This window comes from Tachysurus fulvidraco, chromosome 5, assembly GCF_022655615.1.
Source record: "Tachysurus fulvidraco isolate hzauxx_2018 chromosome 5, HZAU_PFXX_2.0, whole genome shotgun sequence".
Lineage (NCBI taxonomy): Eukaryota > Metazoa > Chordata > Actinopteri > Siluriformes > Bagridae > Tachysurus > Tachysurus fulvidraco.
Window position 1 is genome coordinate 33625830 of NC_062522.1, and position 10000 is coordinate 33635829.

The window sequence follows — 10000 nt, forward strand, 5'->3', positions numbered from 1 at the left end:
ACACACACACACACACACACACACTGTACATGTATACAAACACACAGACCTTATAAAGACGTGTGTAACACAGAACTGGACGGAGTTTATCTCGAGATAAATTGCACTTTCTCTCACTTTATTTTTCTCCCTTTCAATAAAAAAACACTTAACTTTAACTGGCTTTCATTTGATATCCGTTTAATTTAATAATATTTTACACCCAATAATCTGTAAATCCTCAGACTAAACATATATTTATATAAACAATAATGCTGAGTAATTAAAGACGTATTCAATTCTATTTAAACACACATTAGTTGCTTTATTTATTTATTTATTTATTTATTTATTTATTTATTTATTTATTTAAACGTATTTCAGCTTCTAATCTAATGAAGAATCTTTCTTCAACACTGCAGCAGCTTTCACTACATTCATTACCGAAGTTCTCGCACTGCTCTTCGTTCCTGATCATCTACATTAAAAAAAAAACCAAAAAGAACAAAACACGTTTATTTAACTTTATTCTTTACTTTAAATTCTAGAAATTTTAACACTCCATTGTGTCCTGATCTGAGATCAACTGGAGACCGTCTGATTCAATACCACCGAGTCTGATTTATCTAAATATTGACACTAGGAACGGCTTTTAACTAAAACAAATTAACTTTTTAAGAAATTAATTTTGTTAAAAAAAAATAATAATAATAATTATTTATGTACAGGCTGACATTGTTATAAATAGTTTGTATTGTTTATTGTTTACATAATTAAAATTGTACAAATATTAACACATTTTATTATGGAACATTTATTAATTAAATTGTAATTAATTTTTTTTATTACTCTTTTTTAACATTTTTGTTGTTTAGAAATAAACAGCTTTAATTAATGACATCATTAAGGAGGTTATAATTTTTTATCTAAATAAATACAGCTGCTGTTTAATAATTGAGCTCTAAGGTGTTTAGATGAACGGCTCGTTCTGTCATGTTAGTGTTTAGTCATTAAACCTCCTGACTGTTGAATGTGTAGTTTGTTTTATTCACACTCTGGTGTTTAGGAATAAAAATGTAATGAGTTTTCTTTTTAAAGCCGCAGAACATTATATTTACAGACACGTTTTATTTTATTTGTTTTTAGAACATAAAACTTTAATGGCTTTAATGAGGTCGTCATCCCCAGATTATCCGATCTGACCTGTAATCCGATTTGTTCTGATCTGATCTGAGTGTATAAGTTTCTTTTCTCTTCTAATAAGAATCACAGCATGTCCGAGTTGCACTGCTTCTCTTTTTCTGCTCTCAGCTGACGCAATCCGAGAGAAACGTGCTCAGGAATTTGGAGATACAAATAAAGCTGACATTTTGGGGTTTAAAAAGTATTTGTAAGTAATAAATGCGGTTTAATTCACAATCCCGTGCTGATCTGATGTGATGTGAGAACTCGAGCTGAGTGTGAAAGTGCACTGAAAGAAAGTCGCAGGTCAGAAACAGAAGTGTGTGTGTGTGTGTGTGTGTGTGTGTGTGTGTGTGTGTGTGTGTGTGTGTGTGTGTGTGTTTATTTTCGACTCTTTCTCTCGTCCAGGTGAAGGTCAGGCGCTGCTGAAGTGCCGCAGGTCAACAATGCGCCAGAAACTGGGACTTTGTAGGCCAGTTGATGGGGAAAGAGATTCACTCAGCTTGCCCGCAAAGCCCCAGCCTCAGACACACACACTCTACCCCTCTGTCTCTCTCTCACACACACACACACACACACACACACACACACACACACCAGCAAACATCATTTACCGAGATGACTTTTCGTATATTACCTGTAAATCCGTGTCCGCGTGCGCGCGCTCCTTTATACGTGCTCTGGTGCGGAGACAAAAGGAAGTGGAGACGGAAATAAAATATTGTGTGAAGTTACAGCTCCTTGTGATCATCCGCCCCTCTCTGTCTCTCTCTCTCTCTCTCTCTCGCTGCGTGACTCCCTCTGTCTCTCTCTGTCTGTCTGTCTGTCTGTCTGTCTGTCCCTCCATCCTTATTGGAGTGTGAATTAAGAAACAGCATCCACAGGGACCGGTTGCAACATTCCCCAAAAATACAGACAGAGTGTGTGTGTGAGAGAGAGAGAGAGAGAGAGAGAGAGAGAGAGAGAGAGAGAGAGAGAGAGAGAGAGAGAGAGAGCATGCTTGCACTGTCATCCATCCAGGAGAGAAAGAAATGAAAAGAATAAGGAGAGAAGGATCCATGTGCAGACGCTCCGGTGCGCAGTTGCCTTGTGTGTTTTTGGCGTGTGCGCATCGCGCGCCTTCAGACAGCGACCTCACCCGCGCGCCGGGAATGATGAGGATGATGATGATGATGATGGTGGTGGTGGTGGAGGGCGCCAGATGGGGATAAATTCAACTGATTACGACTTATGTATGGTCGTATTTGTATAATATTTGTATGGTTGCCAGATTGTGAGCAATCCTCCATACACTGATGAACCATTGTAATTTAGTGAATCTGACAGTGTGTCAGACTGGGAGCTGGTGATGTGTCAATATCCAACTAATCACGTGTTGGCTCTCACATGGATAGGCTTTTATTTCTCGGGGTTGCCAAATTGGGATCCATTACACTTTAAATCAGGCATCAAAAATCGAGTTAAACCGGAAACTCGAAAAACCTTCATCATTAGCATGCGATCATCAAGAGAGATTTTTTTAAATACAACTTTTTGACTATTGCACTATGATTACATTACCCACAATGCCATGCTGGTGGTATTGCAGTGAAGTTTAGCTCTTTAGTCTTGATTCTGTTTCACCATCAGCATCTCATTACTGTTTTGTACTGATTATCTGCTATTGTGTAGACACACAAACTTCTGAGAGATGCGGCAGCAACATTACTATATAAAAGGGTTAATACGCTGCACTGTTTATTACAACGGTGCTGGTGCTTAAACTTAATTAGGCTGAATGGTGAGGTTGCCATTTCGGGAGCAATTACGCACGATTAGACTGGGAACCAGTTCACTGCACAATGGCGCCGCTCACTGGATCTTTACTGGAGACTCTATATGCAGCTGGTCGAACTCACTGAACTGCTCTAGCTATTATCATTACTATTAATAATAATTATTATTACTAATTATTACATCATCATTATTAGTAGTAAGTACATTATAATGAAGCCATTAGTGTTATAAATAAACTTTTTGTAGTCATTTTAGAGCACTTGTGTTGTACAATTATTACAAATAAAACGTTATGTATCAATAAACACTGGATAAAATAGTGAAAATAGTATTTCTATTTATATACTACATAAATAGTATATTTAAAAGAAAGAATAACAAGTCTAATTCACTTATTTAGACAATTCAGTAAATGATTGAACTAAAATTAACAAACCCAATAATTGGTCTTTAGTTTATTTACCAATAAAGCAAAAAATAATGTTTGGTGACGTAATTATTATTATTATTATTATTATTATTATTATTATTATGCGACGTCTGGTGGTCATTTTGTGTATTACACCAAATGTCGGGTACGTGTATGTTATCAGATGATAAATAGAATATAATATATTATTATTATTATTATTATTATTATTATTATTATTATTATATATGATATGATATTATTATATCAGTTTTACTGCTTTAGAGAAATAGCTTGTTTATTATTGTGTGTCACGTGACAGTGAAGGTGAAGCCCCGCCCTCGCTGTGATGCGAAGCAGTGGACCGGATTTATTATGGAGACATTTGGCCTCACGGATGATGATTAGATGATTATCTCCATCACGTCTCCGGTATCTGAGGATCTTCGGTAAGTTTAATGATGAAGACTAGACAAGATGCCGGGGCGATGACGTCACTCCGATGCCGGAAGTAAAATATAAACTCTACTTTTCTTCCAGCACGAAGCTGCTGTTGTGTTTCTGGATTTTTTTTTTCTTGTAAAAGGAATTTTTTAGCTAATATCCAGATGTGGGTTTATTTTGAGATGTAAAAACAAACCGTTAGAGTAAATATGGCCCCAAAGAGACATATATTTTAATCTGAATTTCAGACTATGAGAATTGTTATTAGTTAGCAGCAATGGAAGTGTGGTGTCCCACAAGGTTCTGTTTTAGGTCCAGATTTATTTCATTCCCTCCGACCTTCTGCTTCACTCAGGTCCTGACACGTGATAAAATTTCTCAATCTGTATTCATCTTGTTCTTTTCCTCAGGGAGGAGAGAGAGTGTATTGGAACAGGGCTCACGCTTCAGATATCTCTCTCTCTCTCTCTCTCTTTCTCTCTCTCTCTCTCTCTCTCTCTTGCTCTATCGATGGTTTCTCCCACCATGAAGGCTCTGGTGGATGCCGTGTGGGCGGTGTGGAGCATCGGAGCCTACATCTATGACTACATCCACACCAGTGCCATGGAGGAGCGCATTCACACTCTGGAGAGCGCCGTGACGGTGCACGAGCATGTCATCGGTTTGCTGACGGCGGCACTGGTGGCGTTAGTCACTTACATACTGCTGAGGAAACACTAGAGAAAATTCTGAAGCTCGGGAGAGGATAAGAATCGTGTGAAAGTCTGTGAAGGTGCAGCTCAGCCTTCCAGATGTTAGAGAAGCAGATGGAGGGTGTGATGTGTTTACTGGGAGGTTTAAGCTGGCGAGTGGGCCGAGCTTTGTGTGTTTAGATCTTAATAAGTTCATGTTATTTATTAGGTTTGGTTCAAACATGGCTTCTAACAGGGACGATATGATCATTTCTCTTACAAATTGAAAATTCACTGATCTCCAACATCCACCATGCTCATAAGTGCTTTAGAACTTTATGAACTAATTTACAAAACATTTTGTGTGGCTTAGCGTTCTTCAGACTTCGTTCTTCAGACTTCGTTCTTCAGACTTAACCTCCTCTATCTTCATTATTGAAGAATATCCAGCTAATTCTCAGAGTTGTCCGATTTCACCATCATTCCTCAGCTGGTTATTTGAGGGCGATGCCAGCGCTCGCTCACGTCTCATCGAGCTTCTGTTTAACTTCAAGGTCACTTTCTTCATGTTGGATGAAGTTCAGTAGTTTCCTCCATCTCCTCAAATCTGTGTGGACTCTGTGTTAATAACCCCTTCATTACAGACTCTGATTAAACGTCTCAGTTGAGTTCTCACTCCATTATGACCTGTGAAGTGTGTTATGAAGTGTCCTTAACATTTATTAACGTTCAGTAAACTGCTGTGTAATAAACATGGTGTAAAGTCAGAAACAGTTTACATTATTCTCATTAACACTTTCTTGTGTTCACGAGTCGACTGTGTGTTAAACAGAAGGAGACTTTTACATGTTTGTAATAAAACATTTCTACTGATTGTTTGGTTCACTGGAGCAGGAAGCATGTACACAACACTACACTTACACAACACTGTACACACACACAACACTACAGATACACAACACTACAGACACACAACACTGTACACATACACAACACTGTACACACACAACACTACAGATACACAACACTACACATACACAACACTGTACACATACACAACACTATACACACACAACACTGTACACATACACAACACTATACACATACACAACACTACACATACATGACACTGTACACATACACAACACTGTACACATACACAACACTACACATACACAACACTGTACAGACACACAACACTGTACACATACACAACACTATACACATACACAACACTGTACACACACACAACACTATACACATACACAACACTGTACACACACACACAACACTACAGACACACAACACTGTACACATACACAACACTGTACACACACACAACACTATACACATACACAACACTGTACACACATACACAACACTATACACACACACAACACTACACATACACAACACTGTACACATACACAACACTATACACATACACAACACTATACACACACACAACACTACACATACACAACACTGTACACATACACAACACTATACACACACACAACACTACACATACACAACACTGTACACATACACAACACTGTACACACACAACACTACACATACACAACACTGTACACATACACAACACTGTACACACACACAACACTGTACACACACACAACACTACACATACACAACACTGTACACATACACAACACTGTACACATACACAACACTGTACACATACACAACACTACACATACACAACACTGTACACATACACAACACTACAGATACACTACACATACACAACACTGTACACATACACAACACTGTACACATACACAACACTACAGATACACAACACTACACATACACAACACTGTAAAGACACACAACACTGTACAGACACACAACACTATAGATACACAACACTTTACACATACACAACACTTTACAGATACACAACACTATAGATACACGACACTATAGATACACAACACTGTACAGATACACAACACTATAGATACACAACACTTTACAGATACACAACACTATAGATACACGACACTATAGATACACAACACTTTACACATACACAACACTTTACAGATACACAACACTATAGATACACGACACTATAGATACACAACACTGTACAGATACACAACACTATAGATACACAACACTTTACACATACACAACACTATAGATACACGACACTATAGATACACAACACTTTACACATACACAACACTGTACAGATACACAACACTTTACACATACACAACACTGTACAGATACACAACACTATAGATACACAACACTTTACACATACACAACACTGTACAGACACACAACACTATAGATACACAACACTTTACACATACACAACACTACCTGCTTTAGTAGAGCTTCCTCTCAGACTGGTTTACTGAGAGCTTTGGGGCAGCTTCTCCACCAGGAGCTCATCTAAACATGTTCAGCTACTTCTGTGATTCTTAACACAGATCCAGAACCTCATGGTCAGAAACAGAAACATTCCTGTGATGGAATCTGCATCATAACCTTTAGCTCTTTGAGATCAGAACTCATCTTACTAACAACATGAAGAGCCACTATGCTAATTCCTCTCCACTTGCTTCTCCTTTTCTACCTCGAGGTTCCCATCCCAAAGCATCTGAGATCGGACCAGCTCCGGTTCTGCTGTGAGGGGAACAAGCTCTCAATCGATACACAGAATATCATTCAAGAGATGCTGCAGGGAAAAATACGACTACGTTTAAATAGGTCTTATAATAAATCTTGAATTTGTTGTTCCATAATTCTTATATTCTGTAAAGCCGTTTGGAGACAAGGTGCGTTATTAAAAGCGCTGTAACATTTAATTAAAATGAATGAAAAGTGAAAGTGTGTCACACTGAAGGTTGAGACACGATCGGCTGTGGTGTAAGTGTTGGTATTGACACCTGCACAACTTCCTCATCTTCTACATACCACTAACACACATTAATACCAGACCAACACCCACAAAGCAGCAGAACAACAACGCTCTGAGGAACACGACACAGACTTCGGCCGCAGGTCAGGGACACGTTCTTATGGTTCTTGAGCACGTTCTTATGGTTCTTATGGTTCTTGAGCTGTGTAGATATTCTAGACATCATAAACATGCTGCTGTTTTATGGTGAATAACTTCAGTCTTCACTCGCAGCTCGTCCACAGAGGACGTGTGTCACGAAGAGTCCCACAACCTGTAGATGTGAAGACCTGTGGTAAAGACCTGTTTTTATTGTTGTGTGATTTTAATTGTTTTCTATTTGTGAATAAAGAAATCGTGCCTTTGCATTTTCATTTGAATGATGTCACAATTCTTGGACAATCTGAGGCACCAGCTCAGTGATCAGCAGGCACCATGTTGCACGTCTCACTTCCTCACTGCTGTGTTTAGAACCTGAACAAATTCAAATGCAATCACAAATCTTTGCATTTAGAAAGAGAGACAAGTTGTTTGTTTGCTTTTTGCTGTTAAGTTTTAGTTTTTTTTAAAAAAAAGTTTCAGCTTTATCTCTGACTCAAACAGTTTACTTCCTCATTGACTCGACGTCTTTCACCTGCTGCTTATTGAACTTCTGGTAAGAAGCTAAACTGCATTTCAGTGCCTTGTGTAATGACAATAAAGTTGAATCTAATCTAATCTAAACACCACTGACACTGGAGACTCCTTCCATACATGATAAACACGTTTCTCTTCAGAACACGTCACCATGACGACACATCTTTAATTCGTTCGCATCCCTGTAAATGAGCCGTTACTATAGAAACCACATGTTAACATAATTTCTTGTGTTTCTCAGGTGTGTGTGTGTGGTCAGTGATCGTCCGACTGCTGTCCCTGTTTTGGACGTCCTAGCAGGCTCTTCCTGGTTTCTGGCACCATGAAGGGTTTCTGGGACGGGATAAAGACTGTTTGGGATTTGGGGTCTTACATCTACGACTTCATCCAAAAGAAGGAATCAGAAAAGCAGATTCGGGAAATGCAGAACCTCATGAAGACTCAGGAGGACACCATCTTCCTCCAGCAGTGTGTGATTGGCCTGATGACTATAGTACTGGGGGTGGTGGTGGTGGGGGTGGTGATGTGGATGTGGACGAGAATAAACTAACTGGAAACACAAGTCGCTTCACTAAATACAAATAACGTCACTTACTAGACTCTTTTTATTCCATTTCCTCTTGTTCATTGTAAAAACTTTAAATTCATTCATTCATCGGATTTAAAAAAAAGTGAAATGTGAGATTTCGGTTTTAATTTAAAACTATGGAAAGAATTTAAATTAATCAAAAGTTTAAAAAAATGATATGAATTGTAGGTATTTTTTTCCCCATCAGGAATGTTGTGTGTGTGTGTGTGCGTGTGTGTGTGACAGAAGAGTGTCAGGAGTGTTGTGTGTGTGTGACAGAAGAGTGTCAGGAGTGTTGTGTGTGTGTGACAGAAGAGTGTCAGGAGTGTTGTGTGTGTGTGTGACAGAAGAGTGTCAGGAGTGGTGTGTGTGTGTGACAGAAGAGTGTCAGGAGTGTTGTGTGTGTGTGTGACAGAAGAGTGTCAGGAGTGTTGTGTGTGTGTGTGTGTGACAGAAGAGTGTCAGGAGTGTTGTGTGTGTGTGTGTGACAGAAGAGTGTCAGGAGTGTTGTGTGTGTGACAGAAGAGTGTCAGGAGTGTTGTGTGTGTGTGTGACAGAAGAGTGTCAGGAGTGTTGTGTGTGTGTGTGTGTGTGTGTGAGAGAGAGAGACAGAAGAGTGTCAGTAAGAATGAAAGTAAAGGTGTAGAAGTCAGTAGTGAGAGCAGCTCTGCTGTGTGGGTTAGAGACTAACAGTGAGGAAAAGACATGAGGCAGAGTTTGAGGTAGCAGAAATGAGGATGTTGAGGTTCTCTTTAGGAGTGACGAGGATGGATAGGATGAGGAACGAGGACATCAGCTCAGGTCGGCTGTTTTAGGGACGAGGACAGAGACTAGAGTGAGATGGTTTGGACATGTACAGAGGAGGGAGATGTTATATTGGTAGAAGGATGTTGGAGATGGAGCTGCAGGTCAGAGGTCAGAGGTCAAGAGGAAGGACAAAGAGGGGATATATGGGTGTGTTAACTGAGGACATGAAGGTAACTGGTGTGAGAGTCGAGGATGATGAGGACAGAGTTAGGTGGGAACTGATGATTCACTGTGGGACCTCTAACGGGAAAAGACCTGTAGATTATCTATCTCTCTCTCTCTCTCTCTCTCTCTCTCTCCTTCACTACATACCAAACCTGTGTGTGTGTGTGTGTGCGTGTGTGTGTGTGTGTGTGTGAGAGGTCAGCCAGTGTGTTTGATTACACTAACAGCAGGTCTGTAGAAGTTTGAACAGAGATCTAACACACTCACTTCACAACGACGTCAACAAAGTGTTTATTACTGAAACTCAACACAAACATCCGAGTGTCTGAACAACAAAATGTAAACACAAGAGAACTCAGTCAGGACACTGTGGGGGTTAAAGGTTAAAGGTCATGTCCAATAAAGCCATCAATTCATCCGAATAG

The 10000-nt window shown here is 39.4% G+C and overlaps 1 protein-coding gene and 2 long non-coding RNA genes across 3 annotated transcripts in view; 2 read left to right on the forward strand and 1 right to left on the reverse strand.

The window, feature by feature from the left end:
• Positions 1–1336: 1336 nt before the first annotated feature.
• On the forward strand, positions 1337–5334 carry LOC113656886. Its single transcript, XR_003444016.2, has 3 exons — positions 1337–1467; positions 3669–3795; positions 4201–5334. It is a non-coding gene; the product is annotated as an uncharacterized LOC113656886 (long non-coding RNA).
• A 2029-nt stretch (positions 5335–7363) lies between these two features.
• On the forward strand, positions 7364–8617 carry LOC125141294. Its single transcript, XR_007140681.1, has 3 exons — positions 7364–7503; positions 7634–7694; positions 8277–8617. It is a non-coding gene; the product is annotated as an uncharacterized LOC125141294 (long non-coding RNA).
• A 1225-nt stretch (positions 8618–9842) lies between these two features.
• The window catches only part of utp6 (UTP6 small subunit processome component), a 7262-nt gene continuing 7104 nt past the window's right edge, over positions 9843–10000 (reverse strand). Inside the window, exon 19 of the mRNA XM_027168277.2 lies at positions 9843–10000. This exon is cut by the window's right edge and continues 348 nt beyond it. The gene's annotated coding sequence lies outside the window, so the exon portion shown is untranslated.